At 46.3% G+C, this 25,829-nt stretch overlaps 1 protein-coding gene across 3 annotated transcripts in view; it reads right to left on the reverse strand.

Annotated features, from left to right (window-relative positions):
- The window catches only part of MTOR (mechanistic target of rapamycin kinase), a 393,475-nt gene that overhangs the window by 20,421 nt on the left and 347,225 nt on the right, over positions 1–25,829 (reverse strand). The gene's annotated exons all lie outside the window — the stretch shown is intronic.

Raw genomic sequence — 25,829 nt, forward strand, 5'->3', positions numbered from 1 at the left:
CAGGATCCCATTTTCTATTGGGAAGAGCTGTCGATAGTAAATTGACAGCCAGAGAAGCAGCGATAAAGAGGAGACTGAGTCAGCCAGCAGCGGTGAGAATAATGCGCCATATCTCTGCCAGTGCAGTGTGTGCAGGACATGCCACATACACAGGATGGGCAAAACTAAAACCATGCTCAGTGATATAATGGAAAGCTGACAATGACGTCATGGGCGGGAGAAAAGGCTCCAAGCACCCACTGTAGACTATACGTCACTAAACTAAATAATGTACAAAAAGCTCATAAAAAGTCCTCTGGGTAGAGGAAGACCGTGCCCTAGAAAGCAATGTAATAGTAATAGAATATAGCATTGTATGAACCCAGCACACCAGAATAGAGAGGACCATAGGGACACACCCAAGACATTCTTCATTCAGACCTCTTCTAGAAGCCATAATGTTTCATCGTGATGATACAAGTCAGGAATAACAAAGGATTCCAAGCTGAGCAGTCTGTTAGCTTGTAGCGACTATTAGTAAGTGAATCTCACTGTAAGACAGAAGAGAGAGGCGGCACAGGTGGAGGCATCCTAGCAGCAGTGTGCCCCAATCAGACAAGGCCAGACATTCCCAAACATAAGAATACCGGCAAATGGATCCAGAAAACAAGACCCTGACTGCATGGAGGGCATGATAAAGGTAGAAAATCACAATCTCACTGACCACCTGCCGAATAGAATCCAAAACAGAAGGAAATATATAAACCACAGAATTCACAAAGACCTCTGTAAGAGCATTTACCTACTTGCTTTGGATCATAATCTAATTTACAACTGGAAAACAATCTGCAATTTGCAGCCAATCTCGAAGACAAAAACCTTATTGTAATAAGTCTGGATTATTTACTACCAGCAATGGTTCTATGGTGCTCGATACCACTGGCTTCAAAGCTGTTCTCCTGGGTATTAACATGGTTTGGATCCTGGAATGAAAGACTCAGCCCCTGCAGAACCTCAGTGACTTCTGGCCTTTGACATGGGACTGTGCACAACAGTTTCAAGAGACAGTATAGTAAACCAGATTAGAGGAAACTGCTCCATCTTAAAGGACTGACGGCTGAAGTCACAAGTGTGAATACACCTCTACTGAGCATCACTCTAGCTGCATGCAGATGGCCATTGGGGCAAGAGTCTAGTCCGACCCTGAGGCAGGGCACCCATGTGACTGCACAATACTAACCAGGATAGACAGTGCCATCAGTCTTCATGGATAGCACTTAACCCACTGTATATCAGACACCATGAGGAAGGTATTGGATGCAATATAAAGAGACAGGCGGGACCGGAGTGCAGAAGGTTCTTTTGGACACACATTTGGTGAGCAAGAAATTATACTCAATTGTTCCTTGATTCATCTTTATTGTCAGGACTTATATTGCTGCCACTGACTATACCAATAAATCATACTATCATCACGTTGTGCAAGTAATTACTATTTGACATTCTGAAACACTGAGAAGTGGTCCCATTTACAATGGTGGTGCATCAACCATTTGTACCAAAGTCTGAGGTGCTGTAATTATCTCCCTGGCAGCCATTTGTACCAAAGTCTGAGGTGCTGTAATTATCTCCCTGGCAGCCATTGTACCAAAGTCTGAGGTGCTGTAATTATCTCCCTGGCAGCCATTGTACCAGAGTCTGAGGTGCTGTAATTATCTCCCTGGCAGCCATTGTACCAAAGTCTGAGGTGCTGTAATTATTTCCCTGGCAGCCATTGTACCAAAGTCTGAGGTGCTGTAATTATCTCCCTGGCAGCCATTGTACCAGAGTCTGAGGTGCTGTAATTATCTCCCTGGCAGCCATTGTACCAAAGTCTGAGGTGCTGTAATTATCTCCCTGGCAGCCATTGTACCAAAGTCTGAGGTGCTGTAATTATCTCCCTGGCAGCCATTGTACCAAAGTCTGAGGTGCTGTAATTATCTCCCTGGCAGCCATTGTACCAAAGTCTGAGGTGCTGTAATTATCTCCCTGGCAGCCATTTGTACCAAAGTCTGAGGTGCTGTAATTATCTCCCTGGCAGCCATTGTACCAAAGTCTGAGGTGCTGTAATTATCTCCCTGGCAGCCATTGTACCAAAGTCTGAGGTGCTGTAATTATCTCCCTGGCAGCCATTGTACCAAAGTCTGAGGTGCTGTAATTATCTCCCTGGCAGCCATTGTACCAAAGTCTGAGGTGCTGTAATTATCTCCCTGGCAGCCATTTGTACCAAAGTCTGAGGTGCTGTAATTATCTCCCTGGCAGCCATTTGTACCAAAGTCTGAGGTGCTGTAATTATCTCCCTGGCAGCCATTTGTACCAAAGTCTGAGGTGCTGTAATTATCTCCCTGGCAGCCATTTGTACCAAAGTCTGAGGTGCTGTAATTATCTCCCTGGCAGCCATTGTACCAAAGTCTGAGGTGCTGTAATTATCTCCCTGGCAGCCATTTGTACCAAAGTCTGAGGTGCTGTAATTATCTCCCTGGCAGCCATTGTACCAAAGTCTGAGGTGCTGTAATTATCTCCCTGGCAGCCATTGTACCAAAGTCTGAGGTGCTGTAATTATCTCCCTGGCAGCCATTGTACCAAAGTCTGAGGTGCTGTAATTATCTCCCTGGCAGCCATTGTATCAAAGTCAGAGGTGCTGTAATTATCTCCCTGGCAGCCATTGTACCAAAGTCTGAGGTGCTGTAACTTATCTCCCTAGCAGCCATTGTACCAAAGTCTGAGGTGCAGTAATTATCTCCCTGGCAGCCATTTGTACCAAAGTCTGAGGTGCTGTAATTATCTCCCTGGCAGCCATTGTATCAAAGTCTGAGGTGCTGTAATTATCTCCCTGGCAGCCATTTGTACCAAAGTCTGAGGTGCTGTAATTATCTCCCTGGCAGCCATTTGTACCAAAGTCTGAGGTGCTGTAATTATCTCCCTGGCAGCCATTGTACCAAAGTCTGAGGTGCTGTAATTATCTCCCTGGCAGCCATTGTACCAAAGTCTGAGGTGCTGTAATTATCTCCCTGGCAGCCATTGTACCAAAGTCTGAGGTGCTGTAATTATCTCCCTGGCAGCCATTTGTACCAAAGTCTGAGGTGCTGTAATTATCTCCCTGGCAGCCATTTGTACCAAAGTCTGAGGTGCTGTAATTATCTCCCTGGCAGCCATTGTACCAAAGTCTGAGGTGCTGTAATTATCTCCCTGGCAGCCATTGTACCAAAGTCTGAGGTGCTGTAATTATCTCCCTGGCAGCCATTGTATCAAAGTCAGAGGTGCTGTAATTATCTCCCTGGCAGCCATTGTACCAAAGTCTGAGGTGCTGTAATTATCTCCCTGGCAGCCATTGTACCAAAGTCTGAGGTGCTGTAATTATCTCCCTGGCAGCCATTTGTACCAAAGTCTGAGGTGCTGTAATTATCTCCCTGGCAGCCATTTGTACCAAAGTCTGAGGTGCTGTAATTATCTCCCTGGCAGCCATTGTACCAAAGTCTGAGGTGCTGTAATTATCTCCCTGGCAGCCATTGTACCAAAGTCTGAGGTGCTGTAATTATCTCCCTGGCAGCCATTGTATCAAAGTCAGAGGTGCTGTAATTATCTCCCTGGCAGCCATTGTACCAAAGTCTGAGGTGCTGTAACTTATCTCCCTGGCAGCCATTTGTACCAAAGTCTGAGGTGCTGTAATTATCTCCCTGGCAGCGATTGTACCAAAGTCTGAGGTGCTGTAATTATCTCCCTGGCAGCCATTGTACCAAAGTCTGAGGTGCTGTAATTATCTCCCTGGCAGCCATTGTATCAAAGTCTGAGGTGCTGTAATTATCTCCCTGGCAGCCATTGTACCAAAGTCTGAGGTGCAGTAATTATCTCCCTGGCAGCCATTTGTACCAAAGTCTGAGGTGCTGTAATTATCTCCCTGGCAGCCATTGTATCAAAGTCTGAGGTGCTGTAATTATCTCCCTGGCAGCCATTGTACCAAGTAGTAAGTAGATGTTCTTGTAGCGGTAGCACCTATCTGTGTAGAGATAAATGTATTTGGGATATGGGAGACTCATACATTGCATGCTTTATGCCCTAGTAAGTAGATGTTCTTGTAGTGGTAGCACCTATCTGTGTAGAGATAAATGTATTTGGGATATGGGAGACTCATACATTGCATGCTTTATGCCCTAGTAAGTAGATGTTCTTGTAGTGGTAGCACCTATCTGTGTAGATATAAATGTATTTGGGATATGGGAGACTCATACATTGCATGCTTTATGCCCTAGTAAGGAGATGTTCTTGTAGTGGTAGCACCTTTCTGTGTAGATATAAATGTATTTGGGATATGGGAGACTCATACATTGCATGCTTTATGCCCTAGTAAGGAGATGTTCTTGTAGTGGTAGCACCTATCTGTGTAGATATAAATGTATTTGGGATATGGGAGACTCATACATTGCATGCTTTATGTCCTAGTAATGAGATTTTCTTGTAGCGTTAGCACCTTTCTGTGTAGATATAAATGTATTTGGGATATGGGAGACTCATACATTGCATGCTTTATGCCCTAGTAAGGAGATGTTCTTGTAGTGGTAGCACCTATCTGTGTAGATATAAATGTATTTGGGATATGGGAGACTCATACATTGCATGCTTTTTGCCCTAGTAAGTAGATGTTCTTGTAGTGGTAGCACCTATCTGTGTAGATATAAATGTATTTGGGATATGGGAGACTCATACATTGCATGCTTTATGTCCTAGTAAGGAGATGTTCTTGTAGCGGTAGCACCTATCTGTGTGGAGATAAATGTATTTGGGATATGGGAGACTCATACATTATGTCCTAGTAAGTAGATCTTCTTGTAGTGGTAGCACCTATCTGTGTAGAGATAAATGTATTTGGGATATGGGAGACTCATACATTGCATGCTTTATGCCCTAGTAAGTAGATGTTCTTGTAGTGGTAGCACCTATCTGTGTAGAGATAAATGTATTTGGGATATGGGAGACTCATACATTGCATGCTTTATGCCCTAGTAATGAGATGTTCTTGTAGTGGTAGCACCTATCTGTGTAGATATAAATGTATTTGGGATATGGGAGACTCATACATTGCATGCTTTTTGCCCTAGTAAGTAGATGTTCTTGTAGTGGTAGCACCTATCTGTGTAGAGATAAATGTATTTGGGATATGGGAGACTCATACATTGCATGCTTTTTGCCCTAGTAAGGAGATGTTCTTGTAGCGGTAGCACCTATCTGTATAGAGATAACAAGAGATATGGTAAGAACTTACCTTTGTTATCTCTGTTTCTACGAAGTCCATAGGGTCCACAGGGTTGACCTTGGGGTATAGGTTGGGAACCAAATCCGGGCACCACGCAGTTAAAGCTTTTAGCTCCCAGGATGCACTGGGTCCACTCTCCCTATAACCCCACCCCCAAGCCAGAGGCACCTCAGTTTGTAAGTAGCCAAAGGCCGGAGGAGGAGAGAAAAAGAGAGAGAAAACTGGAACACTCAATAACCATACTCACAGAAATGGGAGACGGAAAACCGGTGACCAGCCACACAGCCCATATGAAGCCAGGTGCGTCAGGGCGGGCGCCCTGTGGACCCTATGGACTTCGTAGAAACAGAGATAACAAAGGTAAGTTCTTACCATATCTCTTGTTTTCTACTTCAGGGTCCATAGGGGGTCCACAGGGTTGACCTTGGGGATGTCCCAAAGCAGTTCAACCAAGGGTGGGGACGCTCCTGTGCTGAGAGGAGAATGCGTCGCCAAAAAGGAAGCATCCTGAGAGGCAAAGGAAACCAATGCCTAGAACCTTAAAAAGGTGTGGACAGAAGACCACGTGGCCACCTAGTAAGGCAAAACAGCCGAGGCGCCACAGCGAGCCGCACATGAGGGTCACATGGCCCGAGAAAAAACAAGCATCAACAACAGGAAGGCCTACCCATGGGTAGGCCCCTGAGGAAGACCTACGAGGCCATCCATCCAACATTTGGTTATAGGCCGGCCATCCTTTCCTGTGAAAACCAGAAATCTCAGACCACCAATAAGGAGTCCGATTTCCGTAAGGAACCTGAACGGATCACATAAATCCAAAGAGGCCAGACCACAGTCAATGAGGCCACACCAGCCGAGAGGACTGGGGACAGAATGGCCGTACCATAAGTTCCAGAATAATATGGAACCTGAAAACCACTAAGAAGAAACACAGGGCGAGAGCAACTCCCACCCTGACATGATGCCCTCCAGAAGAGGGAGCCACATGAGAACGCTCCCAATTCAGACACTCTCCTGGTTGATATAAACACCCTGAGAGAAAGAGAGAGCCTAAGCAATAGACCATGTAATGGCTATCACAACCAGCGGTTCCATTGACTGTCCCCGGAGGTAACGAAGAACCACTACTTACTCCCAAGGAGTCCCTAGGGAGGACAAATGGAGGCATAATCAAGAAAACACTCCAAAGGATGAACTGGATACCAGAGTGGAGCAATTCCATATCTTAACCATACTGACAGTGTAGAGATCCGCACTGTCAGGAAGACCAGGCCAAGTGTGAAACCCAAGCCAGCCGGAAGGAATGCCAGAATATCTGGAAATCCTGGACACCGGAGGATTGTATCGACAGGTACAATACCATAAGATTTATGGCTGCCACAGTTTGTGGTAGGTCCCAGCAAAAGCTAATCCATGTGCTCTAATCATTCCAACGATGACAAAGCCAGGGAAGCCGTAAGACCACTGTAAGGACACAGTCAAAGACAAACGACCCAGGTCCAAGGCAAAACCAAGGACCCTGAGACAACAGGTCCGGGCAGTGAAGCATCAGGGATGGAGTATCGATGTAGAGACTCCGAAGATCCAAGTACCCCTGACATCTGGGGCAATCAGGAGCCACCAGCAGGAAAGCATCTCCGTCTCGATTGAAAACACTTCCAAAGACCTCGAGGAAGAAGGGAGACCGGAGAACACAGGTACACAAAGTGGAAGGACCACTTCACCGACAAAGAGTCGCTGAAGGTTGCTTCAGAATCCCCAGAGCTGGACTGTAACACCATAGTGTGATAAAGTCAGAAGGCCATGAGGGTCACCTCAGGGGGGCCCCCCCTGCTCACCAGGAGATGAAACCTCTCTTGGGGAAGAGACTAGTCCCCGGGATGCACGTCGTGACGGCTGAGGACTCCCGCTTCCCAATGGAGAGCTCCTGAAATGAACGCTGCCGAGATGGTCGGGAGGAGACCCTCGGACTATGTCCGAATATGTGACATACCTGTCATTGCCACCCAACGAACAGTGTTGCTAAAAAGGAAGCCACTGTCCTGACCCTGTCGGACTGAACCTTTTCAGGTTCACCGGGAAACAAGAGTTATGCCAGAGTAAGTTAATTGACAGGGTGGAATCGACAGACGTCCAACTGCACTGAAAAGGATTCGATCCAGACACTGTCCATAGCAAAGAAAACCCTGGACGAGATGACCATAGCCACCCGGACAGGGACCGACTTGCCTCCGGAGAGAGCATCATCGTTTGAACAGTTATCCGACAGAAAAAACTCGTTCCATCTGGAGATGAGCCAATTATGGAAAGGCCTGGAATGGAACTGAGCCCATTCCACCATGCATCCCAGAGTGTAAAGACATCTGTCGACTGCGCAGACAACCATGTACTCCTAATGGAAGAGAGGAGATTCCGTCTTACGCCAGAAGAATTCTCAGATTCTGAGAATCCAGCAGGGATCCTAGATGAAGAATACCCAGAGAGGGATGCAGGGAGGACTTTTTCCCCGTTGATTAAACGTCTGCACCCTGAAGAAGCCACAGTCATCCTGACCTGGCCGTAAAGTACCCCGGTGATCCCGCTAAGAGCAGGAGGCCGTCCAGGTACAGGAGCATTGGGATATACTGAACAGAAGAACTGTCAGAAAATCCAAAACGCTGGTAAACCCCTGTGGGGCTGAGGACAGTCCCAACAGGCAGAGCCCGAAAAATTGTAAGTGTTGCTGTGATACAGCAAACCTCAGCCCATGCTGAGGAAAGGTCTCTGTAAGTACCCGTAGGCACGCGTCCTATATATCCAGTGATACCATAAAGTCCCCAGGTTCCAAACATCGTATGATGGAGCATAGGGATTTCCTCCTGAGCCCAGGTAGCTTTAGGAACTGGTTCAGGGAATTGAGACAGAGAATAGGCCAAAGAGGACCATTCAGCCACCGCACCAGAAAGAAAACAGAACAACCAGTCCCTCACTGAGATAGTGGGGATGGCCTAATTAGCTCCGCTTACCGCAACAACTGCATAGCTTTCTGGATCTGTAAGGCCCTTGTAAAGAGGGCGTACCCTCCTACCCACGTAGCCGCGGCAACTTGACACTAATACCGGGCGAACTGAGAAAATCGGTATCTCCCAGTTGTAGGCCTGTCCCGTCAGGCTGAAGAGATATCCGTAGGTTCAGAAGCAGGATCGGCTGGCAGTCCAGGCCTGCTCGGTACTGGATATGTCGGCCCTTGTAGATGCCGACAGTCTACGAAGAAACAGACCTTTAGGCTGACCCAGAGGACAAAAAAGACTTAACAGACTTAGTCTGAGGCCTTGTAGTGGGCATAGCTGAAAGCGGTAAACTTGTCGTTAGTAATACTGCCAATGTTACTACAATCTTGTCAAGGTCAGGACCAAACAATATCAACCCTAAAGATGGTATCTGCACCTCTGCATTCCCAGAGCGCAGCCATAGGGTATTACGGAGGATACAGTCGCAGCCAGAACTCTGAAAGTTAGGAGACTGGTATCCAATATAGGCATTTCCACCTATGACAACAGCATATATTACGTGAGCGACCAAATACATTTGAACCCCTGACGTGTTGGAGGGGAAAAAACGTTACAAATGCATCAACCCAATATGCAATAGTATTAACCAACCATGCTATAGCCATGGTAGGATGGGTAACAACTCCTGAAAGCAAGTATACTGATTTCAGGCAGAGTTACCACCTACGGATCCGAAGAATCCGACCACGCAGGAATGGGAGGCGTAGTAACGTCTGTAATCAGACGAGTAACACGCCCATCCACCCCAGGAGGGGCTCGTGATGACCCTCAGGGAATTTGGGACAGGAGGCCAAACACTGTTGTAACACCTCCTATCTGGCAACAGCCAGAGTCCCGCTATGCGATCCACCCGCTAGTCAGCAACAGGGAACCCGAAGGCACGCAATACTGAGGGTGTATGATACAGGTGCAGGTCAACATTCACTCTAACCAGAATGGACCTGCTACCAGCCCTAAAGCAGGGATAATAATACCTGAAATAGGCTTCCCCCCGTGTAAGAGGGAAAGAGCCCCAAACAGTACCCAGTTCACGGCAGAGCCAACTGGGAAGTAACCACAGGGCGTCAACCACGCCAATTAGCGTTTCGTAGAAAACGACATCCACCCAGGGTGGCTGTTGTGGTAATCCCTGCAAGGGGAATGACAGACTATTGTGGCACCAGGGGGAATTCATATACTGCGAAAAACCCCTGCAGGGAGAGGTAGTCTGTGTCACAGGGGAAGAGTGCAAGAAGCTGCGAGATACCCTGAGATGAAAAGGGCAGTATGGTGAAGTAACCCCAAGTGAGGTACAACAATGGGGCCCGCCCGGCGATCCGCAATTGAGAGGATCCCGAGAAAACAAACCGCCCAAGGGGGTCGTGAAAGAGGCCAGCATCAGATGACGCCACATACAGAACCCTTTATGAGTCAAATCCTCCGCACTAACACCTGCAGCACATGACTTGCAGGATAGTAAAAATGGGTGCAGTATAACGCTCTATCTCCTGGTCAGACATATCTGACCAATCTTGGCGGAAATATTAAGCAGCACTATACTGGTCCTGACTGATGCCAAAAATTAGCTGCAGGGACCCATTTTCAGCGTATGCAACACACAGTTCCATCTAAAATATGGCAACGTGCAGCACGCAACAGTATGTGACAAACCACACAAATATTAACAAGTATATAAATGTGAGGTCTCAGAACCACCCTAAGTACAGCTGTATTAGGGCAGATAAAGAAAAGGGATAGATATACACTGACAGGTGAGAGAATAAAGTACAGACAGTCAGCACTAGCATAAGTCACATACAATGCAGATATATACATATATACATAAACATGTCATATAATATACTGCACTATTACACTGCATTCAACTGCCCAGATTCAGTGTCTGGGAAGGCTACAGCGCTGTGTACACTGACCTGATGGTGAGGTACGCAGGGGGACTGGACCAACTGCCATCTCCAGAGATCTCTGCTGCACCACAGAGAAAATGGCTGCTGGAGACCTCAGAAGAAGCGTGGCCCGCGGAGGAAGCAGCTCAGCGACGCCAGACTATAGATACTGAAAGGCGCGCTGAGCTGAGGGGAGGAGCCGCTGTAACAGGGAAGGCTGCCTCCCCTGGCCGGCTATTAACCCCCGGGACGCCGACTCCCTGCACCGATCGTTAAGTCCCTGGTGGTCTAGTGGACACACGGGGTATGGGGGGCCCGCCGCCACTGCCGGCGTCTCCGGTCTGTCCCCTGAGACCGGAGGCACAGGACTGCATTTGAAATGCGCGGATCACCGCAAGCGGTGATCCGCGACCTTACCTGCTCCCCGTGGATCCGGCAGCAGTCCTGGGCGCCCACAGAGTCCGGCTAGTACAGACTCTGGGGTCCCGCTGAGATCCCCAGATCTGTACTGGCGTCTCAGCGCCAGCGGGGTGACGGAGCGGCAGCTTAGACGTCCTATGGACAGTCCGACGCTGCCGCTCTGAAGAGTCCAAAGTCCATGGAAAAAACTTTGTCCCTAAAAAAATAAAATAAGCTTAGGGGCTGCTAATCAGCTCCCCCTGCGCTAACGGTGACCCGACTCCGGCCGGGCACCAACTTAAACTGAGGTGCCTCTGGCTTGGGGGTGGGGTTATAGGGAGAGTGGACCCAGTGCATCCTGGGAGCTAAAAGCTTTAACTGCGTGGTGCCCGGATTTGGTTCCCAACCTATACCCCAAGGTCAACCCTGTGGACCCCCTATGGACCCTGAAGTAGAAAAATGTATTTGGGATATGGGAGACTCATACATTGCATGCTTTTTGCCCTAGTAAGTAGATGTTCTTGTAGTGGTAGCACCTATCTGTGTAGATATAAATGTATTTGGGATATGGGAGACTCATACATTGCATGCTTTTTGCCCTAGTAAGTAGATGTTCTTGTAGTGGTAGCACCTATCTGTGTAGATATAAATGTATTTGGGATATGGGAGACTCATACATTGCATGCTTTATGCCCTAGTAAGGAGATGTTCTTGTAGTGGTAGCACCTATCTGTGTAGATATACATGTATTTGGGATATGGGAGACTCATACATTGCATGCTTTATGTCCTAGTAAGTAGATGTTCTTGTAGTGGTAGCACCTATCTGTGTAGATATAAATGTATTTGGGATATGGGAGACTCATACATTGCATGCTTTATGCCCTAGTAAGGAGATGTTCTTGTAGTGGTAGCACCTATCTGTGTAGATATAAATGTATTTGGGATATGGGAGACTCATACATTGCATGCTTTATGCCCTAGTAAGGAGATGTTCTTGTAGTGGTAGCACCTAGCTGTGTAGATATAAATGTATTTGGGATATGGGAGACTCATACATTGCATGCTTTATGTCCTAGTAAGTAGATGTTCTTGTAGTGGTAGCACCTATCTGTGTAGATATAAATGTATTTGGGATATGGGAGACTCATACATTGCATGCTTTATGCCCTAGTAAGGAGATGTTCTTGTAGTGGTAGCACCTATCTGTGTAGATATAAATGTATTTGGGATATGGGAGACTCATACATTGCATGCTTTATGCCCTAGTAATGAGATGTTCTTGTAGTGGTAGCACCTATCTGTGTAGAGATAAATGTATTTGGGATATGGGAGACTCATACATTGCATGCTTTATGCCCTAGTAAGGAGATGTTCTTGTAGTGGTAGCACCTATCTGTGTAGATATAAATGTATTTGGGATATGGGAGACTCATACATTGCATGCTTTATGTCCTAGTAAGGAGATGTTCTTGTAGTGGTAGCACCTATCTGTGTAGATATAAATGTATTTGGGATATGGGAGACTCATACATTGCATGCTTTATGCCCTAGTAAGGAGATGTTCTTGTAGTGGTAGCACCTATCTGTGTAGATATAAATGTATTTGGGATATGGGAGACTCATACATTGCATGCTTTATGCCCTAGTAAGGAGATGTTCTTGTAGTGGTAGCACCTATCTGTGTAGATATAAATGTATTTGGGATATGGGAGACTCATACATTGCATGCTTTATGCCCTAGTAAGGAGATGTTCTTGTAGCGGTAGCACCTATCTGTGTAGATATAAATGTATTTGGGATATGGGAGACTCATACATTGCATGCTTTATGCCCTAGTAAGGAGATGTTCTTGTAGTGGTAGCACCTATCTGTGTAGATATAAATGTATTTGGGATATGGGAGACTCATACATTGCATGCTTTATGCCCTAGTAAGGAGATGTTCTTGTAGTGGTAGCACCTATCTGTGTAGAGATAAATGTATTTGGGATATGGGAGACTCATACATTGCATGCTTTATGCCCTAGTAAGGAGATGTTCTTGTAGTGGTAGCACCTATCTGTGTAGAGATAAATGTATTTGGGATATGGGAGACTCATACATTGCATGCTTTATGCCCTAGTAAGGAGATGTTCTTGTAGTGGTAGCACCTATCTGTGTAGATATAAATGTATTTGGGATATGGGAGACTCATACATTGCATGCTTTATGCCCTAGTAATGAGATGTTCTTGTAGTGGTAGCACCTATCTGTGTAGATATAAATGTATTTGGGATATGGGAGACTCATACATTGCATGCTTTTTGCCCTAGTAAGTAGATGTTCTTGTAGTGGTAGCACCTATCTGTGTAGATATAAATGTATTTGGGATATGGGAGACTCATACATTGCATGCTTTATGTCCTAGTAAGGAGATGTTCTTGTAGCGTTAGCACCTTTCTGTGTGGAGATAAAGTGAGTAAAATAGGAGCAGGGCAACAGAAGGTTTATCTTCAGTATAATAATGCAGTGCATTGGGGTCTGGGATAATTTGGGGAAACAATATGAAATCAGCAATGGTCCTTCTCCTCACACCAGCTGGGATGTGGACTACAAGATGGACTAGGAGAAGAAGGTGCAAGCATAACGGCTGCAGAATTAATTTTCTTTGACTACTGGAACTCACAAGGCAAAGGCCCAGCAGACCTATCATGGCTAACACATCAAAGCATGGAAGAGTTCACCCCTTATGGCTAACAGAGCACTTGCCCGAAAACAAAAGCTGTGACACCTAAGTATATTAACTATACTTTTCCCTGCCTCATCCTAGGAAGACTACAATCCTGAGGGCTGGAGATCTCTATTTATGGAGAGAGTAGCAGATTCTATTTCTGGTTCCACTAGTGGCACCTACAGGTAAACCCTGCACACTGCACTGACAGATAAATCAATTCACTTTTATTAGAGTGCACTCACAGTGGGGGAAGCCATTTTGTGGACTGAACCAATACCAATTAGAAAGCAGCCTGTAAATACACCAGGAACCAATGACAGCACTGAAACATAAGGCATGCTGTGCCTCGGGCCTCAGATATGTTACTAGCTCCTACTGCATTGATGATAGGTTGTTGCATCTCAGAAGGTGACCTCACTGCTGTAACTGGCTGTGAATGACCTGGTTCGTTTCTCATCCATAACCCGCCTGCCTCCATTCTGTGTGAGACGCCTCATTCCTGGGGCCGAAGCCATTACTAGGGTGACATTACCAGATTCCTTCCTCCCTTATAACGTTAATAACATCAAAGTAAAAGTAAAACAGATAATGTGGTGAATGGCATTTATATGATAAATCTCAATTTTATGAGACGGAAACATATTCATTATATTATTTTTTATTGGCCACTGACTTGAGTTTTGTTACACAGGGTTTGTGTCCTCTCCTATGCCGTAACGTGCAACCCTGGGTGATCCTGTTACAGCACGCACCTTGTTATATGCACATCGCGCTACAACATCTCGCCATCAGGGCAGGAAGTGGTGACAGCTAAGTGCACCGCTGCGCTAGCAATGCTGAGATAATGGACAGGACATGATCAATTGTGATTCAGATATTATTTACCAATAGCACACTGTAAATATCCATCAAACGGCATTTATATAAACCCACATTGGTGTCTAAAACAAAACAAGAAAGAGAAAATCCAGTTTTATTTACAGAACAATGTAATAGAAGTAATGACACTTCTGTACTTACTGTAGAAGCCATTTCATATAACCCATCTGGGGGACACTGCTAGGAACTGAAGATCCTCCCCATCTACACCCTCACACCTCCAACAGAGCCACAGATTTTATTACCGGAAGCCACAATGGAGATAATACCACATGCATACAGAAGATAAGAACACGTGGAACAGCAATAACATGGAAGGGAACGCACTGTTCCTCAATGGATTACCATACATAACTTTACAGTAAGGACGGCCACTATGGGGGACACTACAGATTCTGGCACTTCCAAAAGAGGGGTGAGTGTCACGGCCAAACCATGCACAACTGACATCTCCAGAAGCAAAAGTGTGAAAGTGATAGAACTTTGTAAATGTGTGCACAGAAGAACAGGTTGCCATCCTGCACGGCTTTCCAACCGAGACACCCTGCCTCACTCAGATGGAAACTGGACATGACCATAGATGGAAAGGACACTGGAGTATGAAGTACCACCCTGTCAGGAGGGAAAATCAACAAGGGAGATTTGCAGGACAGGGCCACCAATTCCAAAACACATCTGTGCGAGGCGATGGTCAACAAAAACACCACCTTCCAGGTAATAAAGCGCAGATCCAACTTTTTCAGTAGTCGAAGGGGGCGCTCTAGAGAGCCTTAAGACCAAATTGAAAGCTTAGAGGCACAGGCATAATAAAGATGGTTGAATGCGGACCACCCCTAAGATAAAGGTCTGTGCATCTGAAATTACAAACAATTTCCACCACAATAGAATGGAAAGTGACTAAATCTGCCCCTTGATGGAAGATAATTTTAGCCCCTTATTCATGCCAACCTGTAGGAAGGAAAAGAGGCTGAATAGGGTAGTAGGAAACATCTCTCTGGTCCATGCAAGAATGTACATCTTCCAGGCTCGGTGATCAGACTCTTGCTGTCGCACGCATCTGGACGTGAAGAATGGTCTGGATGAAAGCACTACAAAACTCCTTAGCATTCAGGATCTTGGCTTCAAGTTCTATGGCATTAAAGAAGGTCTCATCTTAGAGTAAGACACCAAAGTGGCTACCACAGCATGTCCTGAAGATAAGCATATCATGCTCTTCCTGGCCAATCTGGTGCAATCATGATCGCATGAAACGGCTCTGTTTGAGCACTTGGAAGCATGGAGACTTGGGGAAATATATACCCCATATGAAATGACCACCTGGCTATCAGGGAGTCCACCTGGACTAAGCTCTGTATTTGGGCAGCTGTTTGTTCTGACAATAGGCTATAAGATCTATCTCCGGACAATAAGGTAATGGTCTCCCACTCCCCTGGGTAAATAGAGCGACAACTGAGAAAATATGCGCTCCAGCTGTCCACAGCAGGGCTGAATGTCGCCAAAATTGTAAGGACAAATTTTTCTACTCACAATCTGACCCAAGGTCTCTCTCATTGCCATGAGACTCCAGTTCCATCCAGATGGTTGATGTAAGCTACCACCGTGTTATTGTCCAAATTAATACATACTCGTCTGCCTGTCAGAAGAGACTCAGCCTGGACTGAGGCATTCATGACTGCCCTAAGCTCCAAGACATTGTTGGGAAGGGAGAACTCTTCCCTGGACCACAGACTCAGCAACTGGAGATTACTGCTCCCCAACCTGAAAGACTAGTGTTTGTTGTCAACAGTGTCCAATCCCAGACTGTGAATGGGCAACCCTTGAAAATATTTGGTTGAGTAAAGCAACCGCGGTGACGATAGGACTGTCTCAGCAAACAATCAAAATAACAAGAGATATGGTAAGAACTTACCTTTGTTATCTCTGTTTCTACGAAGTCCATAGGGTCCACAGGGTTGACCTTGGGGGTATAGGTTGGGAACCAAATCCGGGCACCACGCAGTTAAAGCTTTTAGCTCCCAGGATGCACTGGGTCCACTCTCCCTATAACCCCACCCCCAAGCCAGAGGCACCTCAGTTTGTAAGTAGCCAAAGGCCGGAGGAGGAGAGAAAAAGAGAGAGAAAACTGGAACACTCAATAACCATACTCACCGAAATGGGAGACGGAAAACCGGTGACCAGCCACACAGCCCATATGAAGCCAGGTGCGTCAGGGCGGGCGCCCTGTGGACCCTATGGACTTCGTAGAAACAGAGATAACAAAGGTAAGTTCTTACCATATCTCTTGTTTTCTACTTCAGGGTCCATAGGGGGTCCACAGGGTTGACCTTGGGGATGTCCCAAAGCAGTTCAACCAAGGGTGGGGACGCTCCTGTGCTGAGAGGAGAATCCGTCGCCAAAAAGGAAGCATCCTGAGAGGCAAAGGAAACCAATGCCTAGAACCTTAAAAAGGTGTGGACAGAAGACCACGTGGCCACCTAGTAAGGCAAAACAGCCGAGGCGCCACAGCGAGCCGCACACGAGGGTCACATGGCCCGAGAAAAAACAAGCATCAACAACAGGAAGGCCTACCCATGGGTAGGCCCCTGAGGAAGACCTACGAGGCCATCCAAGTCAACATTTGGTTATAGGCCGGCCATCCTTTCCTGTGAAAACCAGAAATCTCAGACCACCAATAAGGAGTCCGATTTCCGTAAGGAACCTGAACGGATCACATAAATCCAAAGAGGCCAGACCACAGTCAATGAGGCCACACCAGCCGAGAGGACTGGGGACAGAATGGCCGTACCATAAGTTCCAGAATAATATGGAACCTGAAAACCACTAAGAAGAAACACAGGGCGAGAGCAACTCCCACCCTGACATGATGCCCTCCAGAAGAGGGAGCCACATGAGAACGCTCCCAATTCAGACACTCTCCTGGTTGATATAAACACCCTGAGAGAAAGAGAGAGCCTAAGCAATAGACCATGTAATGGCTATCACAACCAGCGGTTCCATTGACTGTCCCCGGAGGTAACGAAGAACCACTACTTACTCCCAAGGAGTCCCTAGGGAGGACAAATGGAGGCATAATCAAGAAAACACTCCAAAGGATGAACTGGATACCAGAGTGAAGCAATTCCATATCTTAACCATACTGACAGTGTAGAGATCCGCACTGTCAGGAAGACCAGGCCAAGTGTGAAACCCAAGCCAGCCGGAAGGAATGCCAGAATATCTGGAAATCCTGGACACCGGAGGATTGTATCGACAGGTACAATACCATAAGATTTATGGCTGCCACAGTTTGTGGTAGGTCCCAGCAAAAGCTGATCCATGTGCTCTAATCATTCCAACGATGACAAAGCCAGGGAAGCCGTAAGACCACTGTAAGGACACAGTCAAAGACAAACGACCCAGGTCCAAGGCAAAACCAAGGACCCTGAGACAACAGGTCCGGGCAGTGAAGCATCAGGGATGGAGTATCGATGTAGAGACTCCGAAGATCCAAGTACCCCTGACATCTGGGGCAATCAGGAGCCACCAGCAGGAAAGCATCTCCGTCTCGATTGAAAACACTTCCAAAGACCTCGAGGAAGAAGGGAGACCGGAGAACACAGGTACACAAAGTGGAAGGACCACTTCACCGACAAAGAGTCGCTGAAGTTTGCTTCAGAATCCCCAGAGCTGAACTGTAACACCATAGTGTGATAAAGTCAGAAGGCCATGAGGGTCACCTCAGGGGGGCCCCCCCTGCTCACCAGGAGATGAAACCTCTCTTGGGGAAGAGACTAGTCCCCGGGATGCACGTCGTGACGGCTGAGGACTCCCGCTTCCCAATGGAGAGCTCCTGAAATGAACGCTGCCGAGATGGTCGGGAGGAGACCCTCGGACTATGTCCGAATATGTGACATACCTGTCATTGCCACCCAACGAACAGTGTTGCTAAAAAGGAAGCCACTGTCCTGACCCTGTCGGACTGAACCTTTTCAGGTTCACCGGGAAACAAGAGTTATGCCAGAGTAAGTTAATTGACAGGGTGGAATCGACAGACGTCCAACTGCACTGAAAAGGATTCGGTCCAGACACTGTCCCTAGCAAAGAAAACCCTGGACGAGATGGCCATAGCCACCCGGACAGGGACCGACTTGCCTCCGGAGAGAGCATCATCGTTTGAACAGTTATCCGACAGAAAAAACTCATTCCATCTGGAGATGAGCCAATTATGGAAAGGCCTGGAATGGAACTGAGCCCATTCCACCATGCATCCCAGAGTGTAAAGACATCTGTCGACTGCGCAGACAACCATGTACTCCTAATGGAAGAGAGGAGATTCCGTCTTACGCCAGAAGAATTCTCAGATTCTGAGAATCCAGCAGGGATCCTAGATGAAGAATACCCAGAGAGGGATGCAGGGAGGACTTTTTCCCCGTTGATTAAACGTCTGCACCCTGAAGAAGCCACAGTCATCCTGACCTGGCCGTAAAGTACCCCGGTGATCCCGCTAAGAGCAGGAGGCCGTCCAGGTACAGGAGCATTGGGATATACTGAACAGAAGAACTGACAGAAAATCCAAAACGCTGGTAAACCCCTGTGGGGCTGAGGACAGTCCCAACAGGCAGAGCCCGAAAAATTGTAAGTGTTGCTGTGATACAGCAAACCTCAGCCCATGCTGAGGAAAGGTCTCTGTAAGTACCCGTAGGCACGCGTCCTGTATATCCATTGATACCCTAAAGTCCCCAGGTTCCAAACATCGTATGATGGAGCATAGGGATTTCCTCCTGAGCCCAGGTAGCTTTAGGAACTGGTTCAGGGAATTGAGACAGAGAACAGGCCAAAGAGGACCATTCAGCCACCGCACCAGAAAGAAAACAGAACAACCAGTCCCTCACTGAGATAGTGGGGATGGCCCAATTAGCTCCGCTTACCGCAACAACTGCATAGCTTTCTGGATCTGTAAGGCCCTTGTAAAGAGGGCGTACCCTCCTACCCACGTAGCCGCGGCAACTTGACACTAATACCGGGCGAACTGAGAAAATCGGTATCTCCCAGTTGTAGGCCTGTCCCGTCAGACTGAAGAGATATCCGTAGGTTCAGAAGCAGGATCGGCTGGCAGTCCAGGCCTGCTCGGTACTGGATATGTCGGCCCTTGTAGATGCCGACAGTCTACGAAGAAACAGACCTTTAGGCTGACCCAGAGGACAAAAAAGACTTAACAGACTTAGTCTGAGGCCTTGTAGTGTGCATAGCTGAAAGCGGTAAACTTGTCGTTAGTAATACTGCCAATGTTACTACAATCTTGTCAAGGTCAGGACCAAACAATATCAACCCTAAAGATGGTATCTGCACCTCTGCATTCTCAGAGCGCAGCCATAGGGTATTACGGAGGATACAGTCGCAGCCGGAACTCTGAAAGTTAGGAGACTGGTATCCAATATAGGCATGTCCACCTATGACAACTGCATATATTACCTGAGCGACCAAATACATTTGAACCCCCGACGTGTTGGAGGGGAAAAAACGTTACAAATGCATCAACCCAATATGCAATAGTATTAACCAACCATGCTATAGCCATGGTAGGATGGGTAACAACTCCTGAAAGCAAGTATACTGATTTCAGGCAGAGTTACCACCTACGGATCCGAAGAATCCGACCACGCAGGAATGGGAGGCGTAGTAACGTCTGTAATCAGACGAGTAACACGCCCATCCCCCCCAGGAGGGGCTCGTGATGACCCTCAGGGAATTTGGGACAGGAGGCCAAACACTGTTGTAACACCTCCTATCTGGCAACAGCCAGAGTCCCGCTATGCGATCCACCCGCTAGTCAGCAACAGGTAACCCGAAGGCACGCAATACTGAGGGTGTATGATACAGGTGCAGGTCAACATTCACTCTAACCAGAATGGACCTGCTACCAGCCCTAAAGCAGGGATAATAATACCTGAAATAGGCTTCCCCCCGTGTAAGAGGGAAAGAGCCCCGAACAGTACCCAGTTCACGAAAGAGCCAACTGGGAAGTAACCACAGGGCGTCAACCACGCCAATTAGCGTTTCGTAGAAAACGACATCCACCCAGGGTGGCTGTTGTGGTAATCCCTGCAAGGGGAATGACAGACTATTGTGGCACCAGGGGGAATTCATATACTGCGAAAAACCCCTGCAGGGAGCGGTAGTCTGTGTCACAGGGGAAGAGTGCAAGAAGCTGCGAGATACCCTGAGATGAAAAGGGCAGTATGGTGAAGTAACCCCAAGTGAGGTACAACAATGGGGCCCGCCCGGCGATCCGCAATTGAGAGGATCCCGAGAAAACAAACCGCCCAAGGAGGTCGTGAAAGAGGCCGGCACCAGATGACGCCACATACAGAACCCTTTATGAGTCAAATCCTCCGCACTAACACCTGCAGCACATGGCTTGCAGGATAGTAAAAATGGGTGCAGTATAACGCTCTATCTCCTGGTCAGACATATCTGACCAACCCTCTTGGCGGAAATATTAAGCAGCACTATACTGGTCCTGACTGATGCCAAAAATTAGCTGCAGGGACCCATTTTCAGCGTATGCAACACACAGTTCCATCTAAAATATGGCAACGTGCAGCACGCAACAGTATGTGACAAACCACACAAATATTAACAAGTATATAAATGTGAGGTCTCAGAACCACCCTAAGTACAGCTGTATTAGGGCAGATAAAGAAAAGGGATAGATATACACTGACAGGTGAGAGAATAAAGTACAGTCAGCACTAGCATAAGTCACATACAATGCAGATATATACATAAACATGTCATATAATATACTGCACTATTACACTGCATTCAACTGCCCAGATTCAGTGTCTGGGAAGGCTACAGCGCTGTGTACACTGACCTGATGGTGAGGTACGCAGGGGGACTGGACTCACTGCCATCCTGAGAGATTTCTGCTGCACCACAGAGATAAAATGGCCGCTGGAGACCTCAGAGGAAGCGTGGCCCGCGGAGGAAGCAGCTCAGCGACGCCAGACTATGGATACTGAAAGGCGCGCTGAGCTGAGGGGAGGAGCCGCTGTAACAGGGAAGGCTGCCTCCCCTGGCCGGCTATTAACCCCCGGGACGCCGGCTCCCTGCACCGATCGTTAAGTCCCTGGTGGTCTAGTGGACACACGGGGTATGGGGGGCCCGCCGCCACTGCCGGCGCCTCCGGTCTGTCCCCTGAGACCGGAGGCACAGGACTGCATTTGAAATGCGCGGATCACCGCAAGCGGTGATCCGCGACCTTACCTGCTCCCCGTGGATCCGGCAGCAGTCCTGGGCGCCCGCAGAGTCCGGCTAGTACAGACTCTGGGGTCCCGCTGAGATCCCCAGATCTGTACTGGCGTCTCAGCGCCAGCGGGGTGACGGAGCGGCAGCTTAGACGTCCTATGGACAGTCCGACGCTGCCGCTCTGAAGAGTCCAAAGTCCATGAAAAAACTTTGTCCCTATAAAAATAAAATAAGCTTAGGGGCTGCTAATCAGCTCCCCCTGCGCTAACGGTGACCCGACTCCGGCCGGGCACCAACTTAAACTGAGGTGCCTCTGGCTTGGGGGTGGGGTTATAGGGAGAGTGGACCCAGTGCATCCTGGGAGCTAAAAGCTTTAACTGCGTGGTGCCCGGATTTGGTTCCCAACCTATACCCCCAAGGTCAACCCTGTGGACCCCCTATGGACCCTGAAGTAGAAATGTGAATTTCCAGCCGAGGATCTTGGACCACCATACCAAGATCTTTTACTTAAGAGGCCCTGAATGGAATTGAGCAAAAGATAACATCTTGAAGGAGGCTACCATCTTCCCCAGCAAATGCATGCATATGTATCTATCTATCTACATCATATCTAATCTCATATATATCTCATATCTTTCTATGTATCTATCTCATATCTATCCACATCATATCTATCTAATCTCATATCTTTCTATGTATCTATCTCATATCTATCCACATCATTTCTATCTATCTCATATCTATCTACATGATATCTATCTACGTATCTATCTCATGTCTATCAATCTATCTCATATGTATCTAATTATCTATCTCATATCTATATATGTATCTATCTCATATTAATCTATCCACATCATATCTATCTACATAATATGTATCTTATCTATCTAATCTATCTATATAATATCTACATATCAAGCTCTCATCTATCTCATAGCTATCTACATAATATCTGTCTGTCTACCTTATATCTATCTATATCATATACCTATGTCTCATATGTATCTATCTAATATGTACCTATCTCATATCAATCTATCTCTCTAATATAAATCTATCCATCTCATATCTGTCTATCATCTATCTCATATCTACCTATCTCATATCAATCTATCTATCATCTATCTCATATCTATCTAATATGTACCTATCTCATATATATCTCATATCTATCTCATATAAATCTATCTCTCTCATATCTATCTATCTATCTCATATCTATCTATCTCTCAAATCTATCTAATATGTACCTATCTCATATCAATCTATCTCTCTAATATAAATCTATCCATCTCATATCTATCATCTCTCATATATATCTAATATGTACCTATCTCATATATATCTCATATCTATCTCATATATATCTCATATAAATCTATCTCTCTCATATCTATCTATCTATCATCTATCTCATATCTATCTATCTCTCATATCTATCTATGTACCTATCTCATATCAATCTATCTCTCTAATATAAATCTATCCATCTCATATCTGTCTATCATCTATCTCATATCCACCTATCTCATATCAATCTATCTATCTATCATCTATCTCATATCTATCTAATATGTACCTATCTCATATATATCTCATATCAATCTATCTCATATATATCTCATATCAATCTATCTCATATATATCTCAAATCTATCTATCTCTCATATCTATCTAATATTTATCTTTCATATCTAATATCTCTCTCTCATGTCTATCTAATATTTATCTCTCATATCTATCTATATCTCATATATCATATCTATCTCATATCTATCTATTTCTCATCTATCCATCTCATATCTATCTCTCTCAAATCTATCTCTCACATCTATCTATCTCTCATATCTATCTATCTCATATCTATCTATCTATATTTCATATCATATCTATCTCATATCTATCTACAGTCAGGTGCATAAATATTGGGACAGTGACAGAATTTTCATATTTTGGCCTCTAGTCACCACCACAATGGCTTTGAAATGAAACAAACAAGATGGGCTTTACCTGCAGACTTTCAGATTTAATTTGAGGGTAATTACATCCAAATCAGGTGAACGGTGTAGGAATTACAACGGTTTCTATATGTGTCTCCCACTTTTTAAGGGGCCAAAAGTAATGGGACAAACTAAACAATCCTAAATCTAACTTTCACTTTTTAATACTTTGTTGCAAATCCTTTGCAGGCAATTACAGCCTGAAGTCTGGAACGCATAGACATCACCAGACGCTGGGTTTCATCCCTGGTGATGCTCTACCAGGCCTCTACTGCAAATGTCTTCAGTTCCTGCTTGTTCTTGGGGCATTTTCCCTTCAGTTTTGTCTTCATCAAGTGAAATGCATGCTCAATCGGATTCAGGTCAGGGGATTGACTTGGCCATTGCATAAAATTCCACTTTTTAGCCTTAAAAAACTCTTTGGTTGCTTTTGAAGTATGCTTCGGGTCATTGTCCATCTGCACTGTGAAGCGCCGTCCAATGAGTTCTGAAGCATTTGACTGAATATGAGCATATAATATTGCCCGAAACACTTCAGAATTCTTTCTGCTGCTTTTGTCAGCAGTCACATCATCAATAAATACAAGGGAACCAGTTCCATTGGCAGCCATACATGCCCACGCCATGACACTACTACCACCATGCTTCACTGAAGAGGTGGTATGTTTTGGATCATGAGCAGTTCCTTTCCTTCTCCATACTCTTCTCTTCCCATCACTCTGGTACAAGTTGATCTTTGTCTCATCTGTCCTTAGGATGTTGTTCCAGCACTGTAATGGTTTTTTTAGATGTTGTTTGACAAACTCTAATCTGGTCTTCCTGTTTTTGTAGCTCACCAATGGTTTACATCTTGTGGTGAACCCTCTATATTCACTCTTGTGAAGTCTTCTCTTGATTGTTGACTTTGACACATATACACCTACCTCCTGGAGAGTGTTCAATAATGCTCACACCCGCTGTGTGTGTAACGTCCACCTGCAATAATGCTCACACCTGCTGTGTGTGTAACCTCCACCTGTAATAATGCTGACCCTGCTGTGTGTGTAACTTCCACCAGTAATAATGCTGACCCCGCTGTGTGTATATCAGCAGGATTATCCCCATCAGTGTAACTTAGCCCTGTGATAAGCCAAGCTCGTCATTTTCTAATGGATGCAGGAAATTACCACTAGGAGAGTTTCTTTATGGTAGTGCACAATGGGTGTTGTAGCTGTTACTGAAGCATTAATATACAGCATGAAAGCCCTGACTGCAACAAGGATAGAGACTTATAGAGCTCAGAGCACCACTGCAGGTGCGTTACCAGCCTGTGACTACAGCTGCAGAACGGGGGAAACGGGTGATGTTTGGTAGCATTTTCTTATCTCATGTTGATGGATGTAACGAGCATTAGAGCAGAGGTACACAACAACACATGGCCTGCGGGCCAATAACCTGCCAGCACCATGACAGTGTCATCAATCACAGCCAACTCCTCGCTGTGGTCTCTGTATCCCTAGTGCCTACAGGTGGTTTAGGTTCTGGAAGTATTCTGAGCTATGGACAGTCCTGAACAATCCGAGGAAGGCTGACAATGCAGCAGAGGTGCCAGGAGACTTATTGCAGGTACTCAGGTAAGTGACAGAGTGGATTTCTGGGCACATTGTGGCAATGCATGGCCAAAAGTATGTGAACACCTGAATATCTCACACACGTGTTTGTTCATCCCAAAACCATGGGTGTGAGGAGACAAGGGAAAAGGACTTCTAGGACTTGCCTGCATGTTGAAAAGAGTTATGACCCAGTTCTGTGTTCTTAAATTGAAGCCCTCAGTCTGCATAAGTCTCATACAGGAAGTTTGCCAGCAGCAGACAGCAAAGGTGTGTTCCTGTTACAAAGCCCTCCTCCTTCCTCTCTGCAAAGACTGACACCTGAGCCCACCAATGAGAGAGAGAGAGGGAAGTAGGGTGGTGCAGCAAGGGGAATTGTGGGGTAGTGTGTGAGTACAGTGTGACTCTTGAGGTTGGGGTGTTGTCCCCTCTCAGTGTCTTAAGATATATAACAGCTCTGTGTGCCCTGTTACAGCTGGCCAGGTAGGGAGGAGATATACAGCAGCTGGAAAAGACTTTGCTGAACTCTGAGTGGACTGTAATGATATAACCCTGCTTACTGTTTGCTGGATTTCTGTGTGACCATGAATAAAGTTCATCATTCCTTCATTATAACCTGCTCCACTGTGTGATCCCTGAACCCCAGGATACCCAGGTCACCCGGTATCCTCACAATGGGCATAATGTGGAATTGGTCCCATTTGCTGGGAAGACGTCCACTAGATTCTGGAACACGGCTGCAGGGATTAAGCAGAAGACCTTCTCTTGTGGTCTGTAAACCCAGATTTGTCCCAGGTGCTGAAGCGAGGT

Source organism: Taudactylus pleione, unplaced genomic scaffold, assembly GCF_031769625.1.
Source record: "Taudactylus pleione unplaced genomic scaffold, aTauple2 ptg000441l, whole genome shotgun sequence".
In the NCBI taxonomy this organism is placed as follows: domain Eukaryota; kingdom Metazoa; phylum Chordata; class Amphibia; order Anura; family Myobatrachidae; genus Taudactylus; species Taudactylus pleione.